General features: G+C 36.1%; 1 protein-coding gene across 6 annotated transcripts in view; it reads right to left on the bottom strand.

The window, feature by feature from the left end:
- Window positions 1-24,001, bottom strand: part of NAALADL2 (N-acetylated alpha-linked acidic dipeptidase like 2) — a 1,484,447-nt gene that overhangs the window by 1,383,814 nt on the left and 76,632 nt on the right. For all 6 annotated transcript variants that reach the window (XM_043473703.1, XM_043473698.1, XM_043473699.1 and 3 more), the window contains exon 2: window positions 16,117-16,179. The gene's annotated coding sequence lies outside the window, so the exon portion shown is untranslated. The remainder of the gene's footprint in view (window positions 1-16,116; window positions 16,180-24,001) is intronic.

Here is a 24,001-nt window from a genome sequence, read left to right on the forward strand (position 1 = left end):
TCGGACACGACTGAGCAGCTTCACTTTCACTTTTCACTTTCATGCACTGGAGAAGGAAATGGCAACCCACTCCAGTGTTCTTGCCTGGAGAATCCCATGGACAGAGTGGCGTGGTGGGCTGCCATCTATGGGGTCACACAGAGTCAGACACGACTGAAGCGACTTAGCAGCAGCAGCCCCAACATGGTAAGTTTTATAAAATACATTAAAAATCTAAGTGATAAACTATCATATTGGGATATAAACTGCTGAAAACATTGTTTGGTGATCATCAAGTGATTAACATGTTAGTTGGCAGATGGCAGATTTAGATGCAGCCGCATGGCCTCCCAGCATCAGCCACACTCAAGCTCACCACTGAGGCTGATATGGAATGTTTTATGCAAAGGCTATACCTGATCCTGACACCCTAACAACTATATCTAGTCTCTACTCAAACATTACTTTTATTAAAAGTCATGCACTGAATTTAGATAAATATTTTTTTCTATATAAACATTAGCTGAAAAACTTATTTGAGGACCGTGTATAAAAACCCATAATGTCTGGTGGGCTTCCTTCAAGGCTCCGTGGTAAAAAAATCCACTTGCCAGTGCAGGGGACATAGGCTCTGTCCCTGATCCTGGAAGATCCCATATGCCGGAAGCAACCAAGCCCAGGCATCACAACTACTGAGCCAGTGCTGTAGAGTCTGTGAGCCACAACTACTGAGCCCACATGCCCAGAGTCCATGCTCCACAACAAAAGAAGCCACCACAATAAGAAGCCCACACACCACAGTGAAGAGTAGCCCCTGCTCACTGCCGCTAGAGAAAGCCTAGGCACAGCAACAAAGACCCAGGACAACCATAAATAAATAAATAAATCTTTTTAGTGTAGGTATGGAGGCTTTTGGACGGTCTCTTATTACTTAAAGTTCCATGTAGTCAGGAGTTTTCTGGTGTTCTTAGGTTTTGGGCTTAAGTCTCCTGCCTCTGGATTTCAGTTTTATTCTTCCAGTAGTCTCAGGACTTCTCCAATTATACAGCACTCCTTTCGAAGACAATGGGTTGCTTTTCTGGGCACCTGATGACCTCAGCTAGCGATCAGAAGTTGTTTTGTGAAGTTTGCTCTGCGTTCAGTTATTCTTTTGATGAATTTGTAGGAGAGAAAGTGGTCTCCCCATCCTATTCCTCCGCCATCTTGGCTCCTCTTCTAAATAAATCTTTTTTAAAAAAATCCACATGGTCTGAGAATACCAGCCACACATTAACCATTAACCATACATTAGCCATTAACTGTATGTTATCCTGGGAGATGTTTTATAAGGAGCACCTTATATATCAGACATTAGTACAAAAAGTTGGTGCATTATTATCATTAAATAATGCATCGAAGGAAAACTGAATGAACTCATTTCTGTTTAAAGTCAAGGACAGATGCAAAACATTCACACTGACATTTTGGCAAAAATGAAGAAAGTATGTAATAATAAAACACACATATACTGTAGAGTCCTTTATTATTCAAGTCATGGTTCTTATAAGCAATCCAAAGGTGATACATAAAAATATAGAGAACTAAGCAATATTCATTTTATCATATACATTTCATGATATTTTAAATTGCTGTAAAGTATGTATTGGATTCTTTGCTTACCTAAGGGAAAACGTGAATGTCTGCCCCAGAAAGAGGAACAACCCAGTAAAATTTCCTTTTTAAACAAAATATTCAATTGGACACATGGTAACTAAGTATATTGTAAATACTTCCTAAACCTCACAATTAAAGACTTAGTTGAATCTCTGCCTTTATCCTGAATAACAGAGATCAATGGTTCAAAAGAGAAAGACCTTCAATGCTTTATTGTATTCTTTACATAAACTAAATTTTGTTTAAATTATCCTTTCTTTTCCTGTATGCAGAAAAAAAAAGAAAAATTGTCTTCTTAACAAATGGAAAAGGTATTTTAGCCAATAGAGAACAAGTCAGAGGCTATCATTTAATCCTCTGTGTTGCAGGATGAGTTAATCCTCTGTGTTGCAGGATGAGACCATTAGAAAACTTTTTATTTTTTTGAAATGTAGACAAACTAAACCTGGGGGCTGAATCAGAACTTTAAAATGATTACAAAAGGGGAAAACAGAGTCACATCTAGGATTTGGGGACAGGAGGAACCAAAGTGTGTGACAATTCTGAGGCAGATGGGAAGCTGTAATTAAGAAAGGCATTCCCCCCAGGTAGTGAGGCTGCTTATTCGGTCAGTCTCATTTCAGTGTAGGAACTGGCAAAGTTATCTAAGTCAAACCTAAAATAGTGAAGTTAAAAGCATCCTTTCAACATTGTAAACTAACAAACATAATAATTATTAATTTAGTTAGGCCAAACGTAAGATTCTTTAATCTGTTAGGGGAAGTGTCAAAATTAGAAAAATCTGTGTCATTTAATTTGCCGTACTTCATAAATGAAGCCGTCCTGAAGATACACCTTGCCTCTGACCTTAAGCACTATTTTTACTTTGCTGCATAATAGCAGCAACCTTCCAAACTTCTTTCTGTTCATACAGCCAATACCAGCCAATATACTTTATAATTCCATCTTTTAGTAGAGTAAGCAAGGTTTTAGCTCTTGGTTGCTTACTGAACATTTGCATAGTGATCATAGAAAAAATAAAATACAGGTTGCAATTTCTCTTGAATATTCAGGAACACAGTATCTATCTCCCACCCTTAAGAGAATTAATTATTTAATATAGCCAAATTATCTCTGCTTTGAAATTTTAAAAAACACCTATTTTAAAATATTCATTAAAATTATCTACAGAACTGGTAATGCTGCTTATGTAACTTCCATTCTAGAATTCAGTATAGCTGAAATTCATCAAAGTGTCAGTACGGTCAGCCCCTGTATCTGTTGGATGCCCATAGACAGGGAAAGTGAGGTATTATGCCATTTTATATAAAGGACTTGAGCATCTGTGGATTTTGGTATTCATGAGGGTTCCTGGATCCCAAGGAAACCAAGGGACAACTAGAATACCTTGATGCCACCCATTTCACTCCTCTTCAACATTATAGCTTCCTTAATTCTTACTTCCATAAAGATTTTTATAGATAGTGCAAAGGGAGCCCAGGTGTTTAAAACCACTGCAATTAGTAAATAAATTACATGAAATGACTGTTTACCTAGAAAACTGCCTAAAAGCTAGGCCAGTATTAATTACAGGTTATCAGGATGGTTTTTCCCATTATAATTTATTCATAAAATCCAGTTAACACATATTTAACTTTTTTCATATATAACTTTTGTCACTAGGAAATCTTTAATATATTTTTACAAGATATTTCAGAAATTAGTTCCAATTGGTATATGAATAATATTTAGAGATGATCTGTAAATAAAAATGCACAATTTAAAATGTACATTAATGACTTAAATAAATCATACATATGAGAATGCAATGATGACTGCTTAAGGTATAAAATATGAGAGAATGGTGTTAGGAAATAGAAGAAATGGGGTGATAATATAACAGGAATTGGCCCTTTTAGGAAGCCCTTAATAACAACACAGTGCAGACAAGAGCCCAATTCTGTCCCATTAGTTCTATCCGCAGATAGTTATATGAAGGCAGGGGAGAACCAAAGAACCCTTAGACTCACTTATTCTCCACAGCAAAGAGCCTTCAAGTATTTTTAAAGACACATACTTTTTTATTATTAAAAAAATATGTAATTATTTTAGGAAATTTAGAAATTACAGAATAGCATCAATGAGAAAATATAACTTGCCTATAATCCCAGATGCTAGAGGAAAATACGGCTTGCAGTTTGGCACACTTTCTTTCAGTCTTTTTTCTATGCAAATGTACAAGAATTTTAACCTACTTTGCACTGCACTGTGAGTACAGTTTGGCGTTCGGCTTTTTCACTTAACACACCAGATATTTATTATTTTAAATGCCCTTTAAAAACACCATGTTTAACAGGTACATAATAACTCCATCATATGCTACTGCTGCTAAGTCACTTGAGTCGTGTCCGACTCTGTGCGACCCCATCCCTGGGATTCTCCAGGCAAGAAGACTGGAGTGGGTTGCCATTTCCTTTTCCAATGCATAAAAGTGAAACGTGAAAGTGAAGTCGTTCAGTCATGTCCGACTCTTCGCGACCCCATGGACTGCAGCCTACCAGGCTCCTCCGTCCATGGGATTGTCCAGCAAGAGTACTGGAGTGGGGTGCCATTGCCTTCTCCGAACTCCATCATATAGTTGTATCCTAATTTTTTTAAAGTCCTGCCATTGTAGGAATTTTGGTTGTTTCTAACTTTAAGTTTGCATATTTAACAATGAACATCATAATTTTGAATATTTACTTGTAGTTTTATCTACACCTCTGTTTTTCTTCTGTGGGAGAGATTTCTAAAATCAGTTGTGTAGGTCAGAGGATTTTTTAGGCTTTTTAAAGATATTGATATATATCACCAAATTGATATATATTAAAGGCTATTGATATATATTACCAAATTTTAAAGGCTATTGATATATATTACATTACCAAATTATTTTCTCAGAAGGATATACATATTTTAATTAAATTTTACAGTTTATGAAGGTGGTTCTCTTTCTACTTCTGGCTTTATGTTTCAAGAATATGGTAACATTAGCAAAGTACCAACTGAAGAAGCATTTAAATTGCTCTGTAAATTACTAGTCCAACATTCAGTTTAAATGCTATAAACTGAAAGCCTACAAGAGGACATTTCAAATGCATTTACACTTATGTTAAGCTGTCTTAACTTAACATAGGTGTGATTTTTCTTCACAAAATACTACCATAATGCCACTTGACACAGAACTGTAGCTACAGAGGGAAAAAATTAGACAATGATGTCTTAGAATGCAAGATTTTGATTCACATAGACCTAATGAGATATGTAACCTTGGAAAACTAATTAGTCCCATTTGATTCTGTTTCTTCAACACTAAAATGGGAAAAATATCTACTTTTCTGAGTTGTTATAAAATGTACTATATGTAAGGAAATGGCAACCCACTCCAGCATTCTTGCCTGGTATATCCCATGGACAGAGGAGCCTTGCAGAGTCCATGGGATCACAAGAGTCGGACATGACTTAATGACTAAACCACCACACACACATATAAAATCATCAGTTACTGACAATGAAAAGTCTTGCTCGTCACCATCCTATGGTGAAGCTCACCAAACCTCATCTAAGCATATACTTATCAGCTTTTACTGTTTATTCTTAAAATAGATGTATAGGGATTTTAAATATGTAAAGAATGCTTCCAACATAAAAACAGACAGCAAAAAAAAAAAAAAAAAGAACCAGGAGGAAACAGACTGTGCAGAGTGAGAAATATTTCAACAAAATAAAATTAATATAGTGCAGCATAAAACAGGAACAGAATATCATAAAACAGGAACAGTCACAGAATATAGTCCCTAAAAATTAAGAAAATAATAAAAAAGACAAAATCAAAGAAACCACCAGAGATGAAAAAAATGGAAAGTAACAGAAGAAAAAAAGTCAGAGAACTAATCCAGAATAGCCAGCATTGTCTTTCAATAGATATCATTGAAATAAAGAGGAAGGAAAATCACAGTAATATTACAATAAGAAAAATGCCAAACTGAAAATTCAGATTGAAAAGGCACATGCGTGCATGCATAGTTGGTTCAGTCATGTTCAACTCTTTGGGACCCTATGGACTACAGCTCACTAGGCTCCTCTGTCCATGGGATTCTCCACACAATACTGGAGTGGGTTGCCATTTCCACCTCCAGGGATCTTCCTGACCCAGGGGTCGAACCCACGTCTTTTATGTCTCCTACATTTACAGGGAGGTTCTTTACCACTAGAGGCACCTGAGAAGCCCTTGAAAAGGCACATAGATGTCCAACAAAGAGATCAAAACTTTCTTAAGAAAAAAAGCACCTACTACTAGAGTAATAGGCCTCTGACTTCAGAAAGACTACTAGAAAGAAGAGGTTTCAGAACTCTTGGAGGAAGCAACCTATGATCATCCAAACCATCAGTCAAGCAGAAGGATAGAGTAAGACACATCTAGCTTATGAGGAGACAAAAGACTTTCCCAGGCACTATTTCTTAGAAAATCACTGGAGGCAGAAATTAGATGCAGGTACCACATCCTAATTGCCCACTGTCTTCCTCAGTGATCAGTGCAAAGAAATAGAGGAAAACAGTACAATGGAAAAGACTAGAGGTCTCTTCAAGAAAGTCAGAGATACCAAGGGAACATTTCATACAAAGATGGGCACAATAAAGGACAGAAACAGTATGGACCTAACAGAAGCAGAAGTTATTAAGAAGAGGTGGCGAGAATACACAGAAGAACTATACAAAAAAGATGTCCATGACCCAGATGATCACGATGGTGTGTGATCACTCACCTAGAGCTAGAGGAAGTCAAGTGGGTCTCAGAAAACATCACTACCAACAAAGCTAGTGGATGTGATGGAATTCCAATTGAGCTATTTCAAATCCTAGAAGATGATGCTATGAAAGTGCTACACTCAATATGCCAGCAAATTTGGAAAATTCAGCAGTGGCCACAGGACTGGAAAAGGTCAGTTTTCATTCTAATCCCACAAAAAAGGCAATGACAAAGGATGTTCAAACTACCACACAATTGCACTCATCTCACACGCTAGCAAAGTAATGCTCAAAATTCTCCAAGCCAGGCCTCAACAGTACATGAACCATGAACTTCCAGATGTTCAAGTTGGATTTAGAAAAGGGAGAGGGACCTAGGTCAAATTGTCATCAAAAAAGCAAGAGAGTTCCAGAAAAATATTTATTTCTGCTTTGTTGACTATGCCAAAGCTTTGGACTGTGTGGTTCATAACAAACTGTGGAAAATCCTGAAAGAGATGAAAATACCAGACAACCAGATCTGCCTCCTGAGAAATCTGTAGGCAGGTCAAGAAACAACAGTTAGAACTGGACATGGAACCATGGACTGGTTCCAAATCGGGAAAGAAGTACATCAAGGTTGTATATTGTCACCCTGCTTATTAAGCTTATATGCAGAGTGCATCATGTGAAATGTCAGGCTGGATGAAGCACAAGGTGGAATCAAGTTTGCTGGGAGAAATATCAGTAACCTCAGATATGCAGGTGACACCACCCTTATGGCAGAAAGTGAAGAACTAAAGAGCCTCTTGATGAAAGTCAAAGAGAGTGAAAAAGTGGATTTAAAACTCAACATTCAAAAAACTAAGATCATTGCATCCAGTCCCAACACTTAATGGCAAATAGATGGGGAAACAATGGAAACTGTGACAGTATTTTCTTGGGCTCCAAAATCACTGCAGATTGTGACTACAGCCATGAAATTAAAAGATGCTTACTCCTTGGAATAAAAGCCCAGACCAACCTAGATAGCATATTCAAAAGCAGAGACATTACTTTGCCAACATCGGTCCATCTAGTCAAAGCTATGGTTTTTCCAGTAGTCATGTACGGATGTGAGAGTTGGACTATAAAAATAGCTGAGCACCAAAGAATTGATGCTTTTGAACTGTGGTGTCAGAGAAGACTCTTGAGAGTCCCTTGGACTGCAAGGAGATCAAACCAGTCAGTCCCAAAGAAATCAGTCCTGAATATTCATTGGGAGGACTGATGCTAAAGCTCTTAATACTTTGGCCACCTGATGTGAAGAAATGACTCATTGGAAAAGCCCCTGATGCTGGGAAAGATTGAAGATGGGAAGAAAAGGGGACAACAGAGGTGAGATGGTTGGATGGTATCACCAACTCAGTGGACATGAGTTCAAGCTCTGGGAGTTGGTGATGGACAGGGAAGCCTGGAGTGCTGCAGTCCATGAAGTCGCAAAGAGTCGGCCACAATCTAGCAACTGAACTGACTGACCACATCCTAATACAAAAAAGCAGGAAATATCCCAGAATGACAGTTGTACCAGGCGTAGAAACAATGGCCACAATTGATCAACAGGAATATCTCCAGGCCAAAATCAGAAAAACTTCATTGTAGCCAATAGAGCATTTTATGAGTTTCATCTGAATCTTTCCCCTTCTTTATTGTTTTCTCTCTCTTGCATCAAGTTTAAGAGGAGTTTATTTATTACTATTTCAGAACAGTCCCTAGTTTCTTTTAGCTTCTTTGGTTTTTCTCGCATTTTAAGGTGAGGACTAAATGCTTTAATCTAGCCTCTATTTGTCTTTAAAAATGAAGCCATTCAAGGCCAAACTTCTCTGACAAGAACAAAAAAATTATTGTAAAATGTTATGAATAGCCATTTAATAGATCTTCTATAGAATATTTGGGAATGAATAGCAACAGATATATACAAATTAAGCAAACAAAAAAGCAAAGATGTTAATGTTTAGAAATATATGTGAAAGAAAAATATCACAATATATGTCCTGGTTTAGAAGTAAATGATATTCATTTATTATTACTAATGTAAAGACAATTTAATTAACAATTGTGATATAACTTTGTAATTTTTTAAAAAGGGATGACATTTTGTATGGCTAGGTATGAAATCTTAGAAAAATTAATTCTCAATCAACAAAACAAGAAGTCAACAGATAGTATCAACTGTTTATAATCAAGAAATAACTACGTAAACCTCAGAAAAAGAAAAAAAAGAACAGCTGAAAATCATTGCCTCCAGAATAGCCTGGAAAGAAATATTAAATGCTATTTTTAATAAAAATGCTACTTTTACATTTTAAGCTCATATGCTATTTAAACTATATTTAGATAATATTTATATAAAATGGTGATTCATTTATTTCATTAACCTAATAGAATGCACCTAAATTTTTGTTTCTTTAGAAAAGAAAGTGGAAGAGGACAGAGAAAAATGGTGAGAAATATTGAAGAAGGAAAGAACAGAGGATGAGGAAATGAGTAAATATGTAGAGTGGCTATAAAACATTGTAGAAAGAAGCTTGCTTAAAATGTTTTTCATTATATGTAGAGGTAATCAAAGTAATTTAACCTGATTGTTAATTACTGTCTCTGGAACGTGTTAATTGTTGTACTATATTTGTAAATAAATATCAGTAAAATATGACTTAATTACTTCCACTGTATTTCTTCATTCACTCCCCCATCAATACCCTAATTCAGCCTACTTCTCTTGTGCATAGATGTCCACAACTCCCTCCCAGCCAAACATCCTGCCTCTAGTCCCCGCTCAGGCTCATTCCACAGAAGATTCTATCTTCATAACAGGACTTGCAGCAGTCCACCATCTCACTGTGAGCACACTGCCTGGCTTTGAAGGCCCTTCCTCGACCTCACATACGGTAATTTCCCAGGACATATACTGTGTGCCTAATACCTCCTTCCTGCACTGCCATTCGCCCTCATGTTAACTGCAAAACCACTGACTGCCCTTGTGGTTTTCACTACTTGGTCACCCCACTCCCCCAAACAAAAATTTCTATTTCTCTACAAATTCGTTACCCAATTTTCATCTGTTACAATCCAACTCAAACCATAGTGTGCCTCTAAAACACCTTCTCTCAAAATTCCACAGTGCACAGATTTAAGCCTTTTCTAATGACTCTCACATCATCTTCATCTCATAATTAACATCTATTTAAGTATGTTTCTATTCTCTATTTCTGCTGCCTATTCTGTTTTCCTATAATTACAAACTTCCACAGCAGAAAACACACTGAACTCCTCTATATTCTAGAATAATTAAAATAAAAAATGAAGCTCAGTAACATTTTTGGATTGTTTTAAAATGTGTATTTTAAAGCACTCAGTGCATTTTTGTACACATCCTTCACACTCTAGATATGTTGAATGGTTGATTGATTAACCCACTTTAAGTATAGTAAATTAACATACTGTAACTTTACAGCTGTGAGATTCCTTGACTATTAGCCTTTATGTTACTTAACCATCACCTTTCATCTTTCTGAGCTGAATCTGTGATTTAGCTGTTTTGTCACATATTTCAATTTTCTAATTTAGAAAAAAATAAGTCAGAATTTTAAAATTTTATAAAATATTGATTCAGCTACATGTGATCAAAAATAATCTGTTACCAGAATTAATCACTAAATTCTCTTCATAATAGATATCTCACTTCATTCCCAATTAAAATTAAATGGCTTTAAAATTAAATGGAAAGTGGAGTGTGGCATAACAGACCTCTGAAAAATTTACTTTGAAATTCATGTAATCTGAGTGTTAATATTTTAGGACTAAACATCCAGTAAGTTTAGGATTAAAGAAAAGAGGAATGGTAAGATTAAAAAAGTGTGAGAAAAGCTTTGGTTCTCCTATGTGCAGAATCTTACTTTTAGTAGGACTATGTGTCCCACCTAAAACAGTATTATTCCAATTTTAATGGATGTTTTGATTCTCCCCTTCCATCTCCATAAAAAGGTACATAAATGAGTGCAGCTACAAAGAAAAAAATTCTATCAAATTTTCTATAGAAAATTTTCAAAATAACTATCATTAAGAAAACCCACATGGGAAGTCCCTAGTCTCCAGGCAACAGGTTAGCATAAGCCACACTGTATCGCTGAGAAAAGGCAATGTCCTAATGTAAAAAGAACTGGTTTTGTCTCAGTTTCTGGATATTTGCAGAGTTATATTAAAGAAAAAGAGAAACCAAATTGGGCATGTTAGCATGAATAGACAACCAATAAACAGCAACAGAATGGAGAAGATTTATACCCCTTTTTTCAGACAATTAAAAAAACAATTAACATTTCTCTCAACAACAAGCCAGCTTCAAATGTTGTGTGTAAATTTCACAAGCAGTCTTCCTGCCAGTAGTATACCTGACTTCTAGTCTTCGTAGAAAACTGTTTTTTGTCTCACTTGCTCTGCAAGTTATTTTAACAATTGCCTTTGGTCACTTAAGGAGAGAATTTGGCACGGAGAATTTGTTAAAATGTACATGAAAGCTGCCTGCCAAGGTAATGGTACAGAACAGGTGCTGTCCAAGTCAGAAGGCGGATGAAAAAGAAGGAAACCAACAGACGGAATAAGCACAAGAAATGACCCTGAAACAAGGCAGCCCGCGCCTCACACTGTTCCCACCACCTGGCCCAGCCAGGGCCAAGCCTCCACTAATTGTCCAGCTCACAGCTGTTTACACATCCCACTGGCTGGCCTGGCCACGTCGTCTGCCTCTCTTTCTATTTTAAAAAACTTCTTTCTCTTACTAGAAGAAAGCCTATTTTATGAACTTTTGATTCACTTTCCTCCTCTAAATATATAAAGGACTTAGTGGCACTTCTGATATGTTCGAGCTCTTGTCACGGTAAAGAAAACAATCATTTTGTCTTATCTATTAGAAGTTTGCTGTTAAAAGGTGCTCTTGAAGGATTTCGAATTGGGTACTTTCTGACTTTAAAGGAAGTAATCGAGTTTTCATTTTACAATTAGAAATCATACTTGCTGTTAAAGCCAGCGAGTCGTATTTTGCTAAAACCGTTTAGCAGGATTGTAAGGACAATTAGAATCTCTCTGTGCTTCAGCTTTGATCTCTTCATTAGTATCATTTCACCTGGACCAGCTTTAGCCTAGAGGTGGGGCTGCTAAACTGAGATCAGATACTAACAGTCAGTTTAGATCAAGTGACCTTAATATTAGAAGCAAGTTCCTACAGTGACTGTTCCAAAGTGAAATCCTTAGCGCTCAGGGTGGCTGTGTGTTATGGAACCCTAAGTAGTCAATTAGTAGGGAGGAAACAATTTTTTTTCCTCTCCCCATCTTAGGTTAATTAGCTTGGTCCTGTAAATTAGGCTGACGAAAGACAGATGAATGAGAGAAAAACAAATCCATTTTCATGTGCATAGAGCATACACAAGCGAGCACTCAGCAATGAATAACTCAACAGAATGGTTGGAATTTGGGGTCTGAAGGGCATCCCTTGTGGCTCAGCTGGTAAAGAATCCGCCTGCAATGCAGGAGACCTGGGTTCAGTCCCTGGGTTGGGAAGATCCACTGGAGAAGGGAAAGGCTACCCAGTCCAATATTCCTGGAGTATATCTGGCCTGGAGAATTCCATGGACTATACAGTCCATGGGGTCACAGAGTCGGACACAACTGAGGGACTTTCACTTCACTTCACCTCACTTTATACCTAATTCACTAGAGGAAGGGAATGGGGAGGAAGGGCACTTACAGAAAAACAAATGACACGCTGAAACGATAAAAAAGATCTTAGACAAATCTACGGGGGCTGTGCCAGTCCTGTAACAAAGTTTGTTTGGGTGTGGGGAGAAGATGACAGCTGCTTTGCAGAAGATTTAGTGACTTCTGAGATCTTCGAGGAGACTCTGCTTTTAGGCAAATAAGGAATCTCAGAACATAAACGCAGTCAACTCAAAACCATTGTGATGCCCAATTCCCAAGTATTGACATATACACACTATTGTATGAAAATAGAAAACTAATAAGAACCTGCTATATAGCACAGGGAACTCAATAATCTATATTGGCCTATATGGGAAAAGAATCTTAAAAAAAAAAAACAGTGGATATATGATTCACTTTGGAGTACATCTGAAACTACTATAACAGAATTGTAAATCAAATATCCTCCAATAAAAATTGTAAAAAATAAAAAAATAAAGACTAGGGACAAAAAAGTCATTTTTATGTCAAACAAGACTATTTTGGGGGTGGTATTTCCTGATCCTTCTCAATATTCTCCAGTTCTACTGCTCTCTTTTATATCTCTTTTCTACTTTCATTAGACTTTCTCTAATTTGGCTATTCTTAACCTGTATTCTAAGTAACAGCAAGTGAGAGAAATGTCCATTTTTCCAAAACATTAGGCAGCATTTCTTTGAGAACTACCTCATCTTCACTTTGTGAAATGTTAACATTACCCTATGGATGGTGGACAGATTACATGTGCAAACTGGCATTCTTGTTCATATTTTATTTCTTTTTTTTTTTTTTTCCTTTTTTTTTCTTTTTTTTTTTTTTTTTATTATTATTATTTTTTTTTTCCAGTGGGTTTGTCATACATTGATATGAATCAGCCATGGATTTACATGTATTCCCAATCCCGATCCCCCCTCCCACCTCCCTCTCCACCCGATTCCTCTGGGTCTTCCCAGTGCACCAGGCCGGAGCACTTGTCTCATGCATCCCACCTGGGCTGGTGATCTGTTTCACCATAGATAGTATACATGCTGTTCTTTTGAAATATCCCACCCTCACATTCTCCCACAGAGTTCAGAAGTCTGTTCTGTATTTCTGTGTCTCTTTTTCTGTTTTGCATATAGGGTTATCGTTATCACCTTTCTAAATTCCATATATATGTGTTAGCATGCTGTAATGTTCTTTATCTTTCTGGCTTACTTCACTCTGTATAATGGGCTCCAGCTTCATCCATCTCATTAGGACTGGTTCAAATGAATTCTTTTTAATGGCTGAGTAATATTCCATGGTGTATATGTACCACAGCTTCCTTATCCATTCATCTGCTGATGGGCATCTAGGTTGCTTCCATGTCCTGGCTATTATAAACAGTGCTGCGATGAACATTGGGGTGCACGTGTCTCTTTCAGATCTGGTTTCCTCAGTGTGTATGCCCAGAAGTGGGATTGCTGGGTCATATGGCAGTTCTATTTCTTAAATATGTTATACAGTTAGATTTTATATGTTTAAAACTTATTTTCATTTGGAAAAAATTTTAAATGTCTTACCAAAATTACTGAGTTTATGGAAACTTCCAGTTTATGTCTATCCTTAGGCCACTAAAAAAACATGAGAGCTGATATCCTACTCCCTGCAGCCTTGAGTGTCTTAGTCCTTCCAGAACTTTTTTGTGGCTATACCAAAAAAATTCACAAATGGTTTCAAGGACAATCTGGCAGCAAGGTGACCAGGGCAGTAGTGTTAGTTGCTCAGTTGTGTCTGACTTTTTGCAACCCCATAGACTGTAGGCCACGATGCTTCTTTGTCCATGGAATTCTCCAGGCAAGAATACTAGAGTGGACAATAGGACAGCATATTTTAAAGGACTAACCCCAGAAAAGCAGGTCAAAGCAAAGTCTCTAGATTTCAGGACTTTATAATGGTAAGAAATACAGAATTTACTATTATAACTGAACCCATTAATTTATGATTAATTTAATGATAGTTACCATTTCATCTCTTTCTCATTATAAAAGAAAGTTTTATAAAGTATTTTGACTATATAATTTCCTGGAGTTAAATAAAACTTGGATATATTGATTTCTTTTTTTTGCAAAAAATCATTTTTTTTCACTTAATCTTAGTTTTCTCCAAAACTTTTGCATGTTTTCAAAGAGAATTTATGAGGACATATAATTTTTATTTACAAGTTGATACATTATTTTTTTTAATTATAAGTCATATTGATTTTAATGGAGTCCCCTTACTAGAAATCTAAAAATCAAGAGGAGATGCAGAGATCAATTTTGCCATTTGAGGCAACTGATCAAAGAAAAAGGAGTATACGGGTTTAAGTAGTCAGTCTTTGTGGGGACCCTCTGTTGGATCAACCTACCCATTCCCCAGAGTTTTACATTTGATCCTGACATCACACACGGTAAACATGGACAGCCTGCTATGTGCAAAGTACTGCAATAGATCTTGGGAAAATAACCAAGTCTAAGTCCTTGCTGACAAAGACTTTATATTCTAGGAAGTATTTTCTATTTATGTAGGTATACAGGAGGAAGAATGGCTCGCCTCCTGATTATTAGATATAGGAAGCTGGCCTTGTGAGAATCTGGTCAGCCTGATTTGAAGATAATGTTCAGTATCAGAAGAAGCCTTTCCAATTTAACTGCTACCATTCAGAACTATATCTGAATTCCTTGATGTGGTTCAGAAGGACATTCTTGATGTACCCCTTCCTGAATTCTTTAGACATACCTCCCTACCTTAAACACTACACTTCAGATACCATAACTATTTTGTAACCAAAATTTAATATCTTCCACATATCTGCCACATTTGTCCTTAAGAATTTATCTCTAGCCCGACTTAGAGGTCCACTTTATTCCTCACTTTGTACCCCATGCTTACCTGTTCTGTTTTCACAACATCACATGATGCTGTACTTGCCTATTTTCTTAAAGATACTTATTCTTCACCATTATGTCCTCAGTGTAAGTAGCTCACACTTAGTAGGCGCTCAATAAATATTTGTTGCATGAATGAGTGAATTGCTTCAACTTCTGTTTTACAAGAGAAACAAAATATTGCTAAATGATCCATTCCATTGTCTTTCAATTAGAAAGCTTCAAGCATGCATGCATGCATGCTCAGTCATATCTGACTCTGCAACCCCATGGACTGAAGCTCACTAGGCTCCTTGTTCATGGGCTTTTTCCAGGCAAGACTACTGGAATAAGATGCTATTTCCTCCTCCAGAGGTATAAAGCTAAATAATCCCAAATGATCCATGATGTATAACTAAATATACTGATTAAAATCTCTTAAAGTATAATTATATAAAGATTTACTTTAATTTAATATCCACAATGAAAATAACAACTGCTAGCAACTTCTAATTAGTTGCTTTTTTTTCAAATCCATATTAACTTAGGATTCAAAAATCAGTGTGATAATTTTATATAAGCTAAACATATACTTGTATAGCATAGCTCAGAGTAAGTCCTCACAAATGTCAGCAGGACAGCAGTAGTGCCAATGGACTGGTTTATGGTGATGGCAATAAAGAATGTGTACCAACAATGTTACATACAAGTCATCTGAAAAAATGTATCCAAGATAATATTATAAAGAAAGAGGAATAAAAATTTGGACACCTATTTCAAGATATAGAAAAAGTATAATCACATGTCTTTTTTTCCAAGTAATTGTTATTGGCATTATTATTACATCAAACATGATAATAACAAATTATTGCATTAGGAAAGAGAATGTGAATTATAGTCACATAATTTTATGATACTCTGTAGGGCACAGAATAATTCTCTCTAATGTCCAAAAATGCAAGCAAACAATACTGACATCGAAATGTTTTTTGACAAAAACAGCCGTTACAGAGAGAAAGAGGTAGAAAAGGTTTTTATACTCTCAGCTCCTCAAACCATTTTACAAATATTTATAAAATGTCACCAATAGAGGGCTTACCTGAGGTCAAGTGAAAGAGGCCCTAAACCATCAAAAGCTATTTCCAATGTCCAGCTGGGAGACCTAAAACAGAGAATAACAAAGACAGTTCATGACAAAGCTGACACACACTATTCTGGAAGGAGTGAAATCAATTGTGACATTTTTCATTTATTTGTAAATGCCTCTTTGGCAGTACACTCCCTCAAAACGACAGTTGCTTCTTACAGAAGAGGGAAGTGTGATAAAACACAGGAATCCTGACAGTTGCTTTAATGAGATTCTGCATTAGGGCTATTCTAACACTTTTCCCCACAAGGAGCCTGCCCTTCATTTTCAATATCATAACTCAGTAATTTGGAAAATGTTATCTCTGTGAAAACTAAACCAGTCAGCCCTTAATAGCCATTGTTCAGTTTATTTTCCTCTTATCTTTCAATTAGAAGAAAACATTCTAAAGCAAGTATCGAAATAAATGTCAGCCATACAGACCAATTATGTCTTTTATTAAAAGAATACTATTTTATCAAAAACAGTAATATGGTGTGTGATTGAACTCAAGACACACTTTGCAGTAACTCAATATTTGTTTTGAAATATCACAGAGTACAATATAAGATATATCTTTAAAGACTTTACTTTCTATGTTTTAACAAATTCCTCTGGAAAAGGAAATTATTGCCAAGGTAGTTTCACTAGTCTTAAAAATTTGAGCAACTCCAACTTAAGCAGTCTAAAGATTCCACCTCATGTATTCATTCAATTGTTCTTTGATCATATATTAAGTGTTTGGTTCAAAGTAACTGTCCTCAACCCATTTCTTTAAAAAATGTAAATTATACTGTGCAAGGAAAATGCAATCTAACCCAGGGTAGCCCAGCATCTATCACCTATTAGTCAACCAATAGATATTTACTGAACTGATAAGCTAAACAAAATCATATTTTTGTGCATAGCAAAACACATTTTGGCATTTCACTGCATTATGGGTTCAAATTCTAGATCACAGAGAAATGAACTAAATAAGAAACCTCAGAGAAGTAACAAACTTTCTGGGTTCCAGTTTGCTTTTCTATGACGTAGAGTTGGTACTATTTACTGTATGTGATTTCTGTAATGATTAAATAAACATTGGGGCAGGAATAATGCACCTAGCACAAGTCCTCGGCTCATAATATGTTGTTAATAAAGGTTAATTATTTTAATTACAAGGTTTTTCTTTGACCAAAACAAATGACATCTTTCTCAAATATAACAACAGAAGTAGCAACAACAAAGAAGTGGAAGGAGGAAACACTGGCTGTAAGAATTCTAAGATAAAACCTTTAGTTCGATCTCCTCCCTCTGTGCAACTCAGCTCTCTCATCACAAAAATGGAGCTAATGTTCCTACCTTTACATAAAACACCATCTCAGCTTGGCTATGAAGGCTGTCTGGGTATTTAAGCACCCAGACATAATGCATTCTTGGAAAATGTTCAGTGACCATGGCAGTGAGCATCATCTCAAGTTGGCAGATTAACTGTGGTCTGATTTGTGTTGGTAACCTTACTCTGATGGTCGCTGGTAACTTCAGGTACTGCTCAGTAGAAATGGAAAACTGCCTGAGCAGCTAAATGTGTGCAGACTCATGAAGGTTTTTGTTTCCTTATTCTATCCTCAGTTACCTAGTACAGTGGTTCTCAAACTTAGCTATACATTAAAATTACCAGGAACATTTTTGTAAAATGTTAAATATCTATGTGCAACCAACACAAGTAAATCAACATATTTTTTAAAAGGGGTTCCAGGTAATTCTAAAGTGCAGCTAGGGTTTAGAAGCACCACCCTAAATGCTGATGCTCTGCTTCTCCCACAGACAATACTGGCTTCCTACCTGCTGCTTTCTCTTTTTTAGAGCCCTGATTCATCTCTTAGGTGTCTATATTTTTTTTCCTAAACAGCTCTGGGGAGGTTGGTTATGCCCAGATTCAAGACAACTCTGATTAGACTCAGCCAATCATAGTGAACCCATTTCCTTTGCCAGGAACTGATTTAAGGGTATATATGTTACCCATATCTAGTCAACAAGATGGGAGGAAAGGTATTTTGGGGGCTTTGAGCAAAGTTTTCCACCCTCCTAACAAAATGTTTTTTTTTTTCCTGCTGTTGTATATGGATATGATTCCTAGAACCACTTTACTCATCTTGAAAGCATGAAGAAAGTTAATATTAGGACATAGCTAACATCTTGAGAATGCCAGAGCAGAAGGGTAGAAACAGATTCTGTGACAATGTCATTCAACTGCTATATTAATTTGTCCAACTTCTGGAATTATTATGTAAAATAAATTCAAATAGCATCAAAGTACTTTGATTTTTACACAGCATCCCAAAAAAATATTAAATAAGAAAAAATTCTATACCCCAAGCTTAAATTTAGCTCAAAGATGTCTTTGCTTATACTTTTAAATCCTTTATGAACTAAACCAACTGGTGAAAAATATCAATTTTTCTTAAAAACTAAATAGTGTCAGTTTTATTGAAGTGGCTTTATATCATTTATTTTTACTAAGAAACATTGTGTTGTTATATACATAAGAAATTTAATATGGATCCTGTCACTCAAATATTTTTCAGCAGTACTAATTTGTTCTAATCTTTATATACACATAATGTACAATATTAAATATATTCTCCACATCATATATATAAATATATACAGGTGTTTGCTTTTTTAAATTGTTGCCAACGATCTGGTGCTTAAAGAATATGAATTTTATTATCTAATCACAATAACCCCATCATTTCCTAATAACTGTGCCTCTCCTTGTAGTTGATTCTATGTATAACTTGCATTTCTTTCAAGTATTAGATCTTATTATCAAAGGTCCATATTTTATAATTTATCCTTTTACTAGAGCAGTTATTTCCTAACTTCAGAGAATACTGGGAATACTTTTGAAAGACACTTTACTGTCAACCACACAGTTGGAATGAGATTAAAAGGAATTTGTTCCAAGATCTACACTGGAGATTTAAAGTGGCACAGGTGGTATCACCATGCTCCAGTCTGCCACTTTAAAACCTGATTTCTTCCAAACTCTCTAAGTTCTTTTGTGTTGCTTTCTCATTCTCCATCCCATCTGCAATTTCTGTAATATTTATGCGACAATAAAAAAAAATTAGAACTTTTGTGGGAAGAGGGGGAAATATTAGACTACCCTTAGCAGGTGGTATTTGGTAGATAAAGAAGACAGTATCATGTATTAGGAGTCTTAGCTTTGGGGAGCCAGCAGAGATGATCAGACAGGGGAAAATAGGAAGTGGAGCTGATGGGGAGGCTCCATGATAATGTGATCTCTTCCTACACAACCCACCAAATCTGTAATGTACAAACTGTCATGGCATGTTTAATATGATGGATTTACTGTGAAAGCCAATAGGGGATATAATTTTGGTTCAGGACCAAGTGAATGTAAAAGGCTGAAACAAAGTGGGTTCCACGAAGCAGAAAAAGAGTTCTGGAAAAAAGGCAGAAACTGAGAACATTCCCCTCCCCAGAAGAGATTGGAGCGTAAAACAGTTACTCAAGCCAATTTTCCCTTAGTAGCTTGGAAAACCTCAATGTAGACTTTATCTCCCTCACTATTCTATGTGCTCCTGAGTCCAATGCTGCCTTTTACTCTTTGAATCATAACAGAACTCAACAAGTGAATTTGATTCAGGTGGGCGAGCTCCTCCAAAAAACATTTGTCCCTGCTAACTCCCAAATTTAGGCAAGCTCCGTAAGCAATTTTCCTTTTCTACCCAAAATATTTTTTTATTATTTTTATTATTTAATCTTGACTGCACTAGGTCTCTGCTGTTTTGCACAGACTTTCTCTAGTTGTGGCAAACAGGAGCCACTCTTTGTTAAGGTGCTCAGGATTCTACTTGCGGTGGCTTCTCTCATTGCAGAACATAGGCTTTAGGTGTGCGGTTCCCATGCACTAGAGAGCAAGCTCAGTGCTTGTGGAACGTGAGCTTAGTTGCTCCACAGCATGTGGGATCTTCTCAGATAACGGATAGAATCTGTGTCCCCAGCATTGGCAGATCAATTATTTACCACTGAGCTACCAGGGAAGTTGCTACCAAAAACATGAATAGCCCAATGTGGAGAAGGCAATGGCAACCCACTCCGTTACTCTTGCCTGGAAAATCCCATGGATAGAGGAGCCTGGTGGGCTGCAGTCCATGGGGTTGCTAAGAGTCGGAAACGACTGAGCAACTTCAGTTTCACTTTTCACTTTCGTGCATTGGAGAAGGAAATGGCAACCCACTCCAGCGTTCCTGCCTGGAGAATCCCAGGGACGGGGGAGCCTGGTGGGCTGCCGTCTATGGGGTCGCACACAGTCGGACAGGACTGAAGTGACTCAGCAGCAGCAGTAGCAGTTCAATAATGCTAAGAATTTGGCAGAGCTGAAAATCTCATGGATGACTTCAGTTCAGGGTCAAATTTGTATCTCCAGATCACTTACTGTTTTGTAGAAGATACAGGATAGCTTCCACCCCTCAAGCCCTGGTCTTAACACAGTTCCTTGACAACTGCTACTATATAATAAGAGTAAGAAATATTCCCAAAAGTGTAGAATATTTTCCTGAATGTCATCTGGGAGCTCCAAGATCCATTTCTGGTATCATTTGCTCTCTGCAAAAGATGGGAGCTTCTAAAGTCATAGCAATAGATCTGTACCGTCTAAAGTATCATAGGTGCTTGTGTCTGTCTTCAATCCTCCTCCTCCAAAGATAAGTACCTGACATCATCTCTGCAGGAACTTTCACAAAGTAGAAGCTTAATAAATGTCTGGTGCACTGAACTAAATTATAAATGAAGCACCTATTGTTTGTTATTTTTATTTATACCATAACTATCCCTGGATAATGAATTCATTTATCTTTTGAAGCACTAAAATACAACCACTGGTATCAGATATACAACCATTAGGATTGGATATTTTATTTCAGAAGTATAAAAATCAACATTGGTCTTAAAAAGTTCTACAGATTTTTAGGAGGAATTTAATATTTTGAAGTTTATTTGTGACGGCAAGTCTTTATTTCTTGTGACTTCCATTTCATTCATAGAAATATATGAGATGTCTTAAGAAACATTGATATTTCAATTGTAAATATTAAGGAAGTTGTATTGCAATGCAGACAGGTAATCCTAAAGCCCAGCAGAGCAATAATGATTAACAACACAGTCTAGAAGGAGTGTAAATTTTAATACTGTCACCCATAAAATCCATGTTTCAAAGGTTACAAAACAGAATCAAGTTTACCAAAAAGCAAATAAATCAAATAAATCATTTTGTTTAGTGGTTTCTTATTTTATCTCTGATTTTTTAAATAATCAGCATCATCTCCCCAGAGCAGGTAAACTATCCTCACCCGCAAATGCATTATAGGAAGTTCTAAAATCCTTACAGAGAATTCTCTCACTGGATTCTTCTCCTAGCACTACCTGTATTTATTTGAATTTACTTTTAAAAAGAGAAAGGAGACTTTAGGGAGGTGGCTTTTACATGGATTTTATTTGCTGATGATAATGATGATTGACCACACCTCTTTATAAGAAGATGGGTTAGAGATTAATCCCATTATCACTCTTGCAGCTATCAGAGTACTTTTTGAGATCTGATCTCACTTTCGGACTCTACATTAAGAGAACACTAAAATAATCCAAAAAAGTATACAGAAAGTCATGGAAATGACTAAAAAGGCTAGAACTCAAAGAGCAAAAGAGAGAGAATGTGGTGAAAATTGGTGAAGAATGTTAAGAAACATACCATGTATACAAAAACAAGGCTAAATAAACTCAAACATCAATAAATAGATCTTTAATGACACTAATGGACATTAACTAATTTCATGATAGCCTGTTTGTTTTAAAGTTTTTTAATACCCATAGTCTTGTCTTTTTTCAAGTCTCATGAACTATAAGTCAATGTGTTTAATAAATTCAATAACTTCAACAAATTTGTCATTTCACAAAATAAGGTGATCATACAAGAGATGAATCAGTTGTACTATTCAATATTTTAATAGTCACATTTTCTATGTTTGTGATAATTTGTAATTTATATAAGGCTATTTCTATAAATCTAAGCATGCTATGAGTGTTTGTAATCTAAAGGAAAGGAAAAGACAACCACATGAAACAGTAGTCATATTTAATCCATACTATCCATGCTCTTCAGAAAACCTAGTGAGGAGAGGTAATCCTCTCTGAAGAGAAAGTATGAAATATCAAGTTGGAATAAGCTCTCATGGGTGTATTTAAATCTATCTGCTTTAGAGATTAGCAAACTTTTTTTCCTATAAAGGTCCAGATCATAAATATTCTTGGCTTTGCTGAATATATGGTCTCTGTTGTGACTATTCAGTTTTACTGTTGCAAGGTGAAGTCATAATATGTAAACAAATTTGCATGGTGGCATAGGTTCCAATAAAACTATTTTTTTTTTAAACAGCTGGAGTTGAGAACCAGATGTGGCCTGGGGGCCATAACTTGACAATTCCCAGTCAGGTTCATCATTGAGAAGTTATGCATCCCATTTTCAGTACAAAATAGAAGGCATGAAAAGGATGGACACCAGGTGGAATTTTTTTGTAGATATACCCTGAATTCCCAGAACACCCAAAATACTTATACTTGAATGTAATTTCAGTGAAATAGGATAGATGTTTTTGCTAACCATTGTTCTACAATATCCATGCAAATTCCTCCCTACATTAGGACGGATTCTTTAGAACCTGCCAGCCAGATAAATCTCTTCCTAAGTTTCTGTCATTGAATTTCCTTGACAACAGAGATAGCTTTGACCAAAGAGTTTGCACATCAAATTTGATAATTAAAAGCTGAATTGTATTTTTAAATAAAAGTAAAAGACCTTTTTTTTATCACTCAGTTGTGCCCAATTTTCTACTGCTTTCCTAGAAATCAATATTTCACTACAAAAAGAAAGTAGAATAGAACACAATTGTTAAGCACAAGGACCCTGAAGCATCATGACAACTTCCTTTCACTCCATCCTCCATCATGGAATACTTCACAACACATTCAAAATTCTAAACAGAAATGCTAACAATTGTCATGTGCTTCTCAGTTATTTCAGTAATAAAAGACTAATAAAAATTTCAGTGTTACAAAATGCAATCACTAAACACTAGTTAGCTATTTAAAAACTTCACTTATTAAAATTTACTTCTCCCTAATATTATTTCCTTTAGAAAAGTTATGAAAAGTGACTAATAGTTAATAAATATTAATTACTGTAAGTCAGGCAGTATATCATGTTATACATTTATTAAATCATTTAATACTCAAGCATGTAATCATGCAGAGCTAGGATTTGAAAGCAGGAGTTCTAGGCTCCCAGTACAAATGAGGTTAAGGCCTCGATTCAGTGTCTGCACAGGAATGCTAGTCTCCTGGCACAGTGAGTACACCCTACGTTCTGTCTGAGAAATGTCACCACAGACAAAGAGGATGATGAAATAAGAGATGGAGGTGAATGCAGAGACATACAAGCCAAAAGTGGTAGAAAGTGAGAGATGAGATCCAAATATCATTTATTCAACAAATGTTACAGGTCAGTAATTCTTACAAACATGACAAACACGACAAACACATTTATTTCAGCTTTGGAATCAGATCAGTCTGTTTAAATTCTTGCTCCACTACCTCCCAGGTAGTTTTTTGATTACTTGCTTAAAATTTCTGAAACAAAATCCTCTGCTATAAAATGAGGATAAGAACCCAGATTGTTTTCCAAGGAAGATTAAATGAGCTCATGAGGGCATGATACATAGTGCATGCCCTCAAAATGGTAGCTACTATTATCTTTCAGGGTTTTGTTCTTTTTCAAATGTAAGTATCAAAC

This window comes from Cervus canadensis, chromosome 7 (genome assembly GCF_019320065.1).
Source record: "Cervus canadensis isolate Bull #8, Minnesota chromosome 7, ASM1932006v1, whole genome shotgun sequence".
In the NCBI taxonomy this organism is placed as follows: domain Eukaryota; kingdom Metazoa; phylum Chordata; class Mammalia; order Artiodactyla; family Cervidae; genus Cervus; species Cervus canadensis.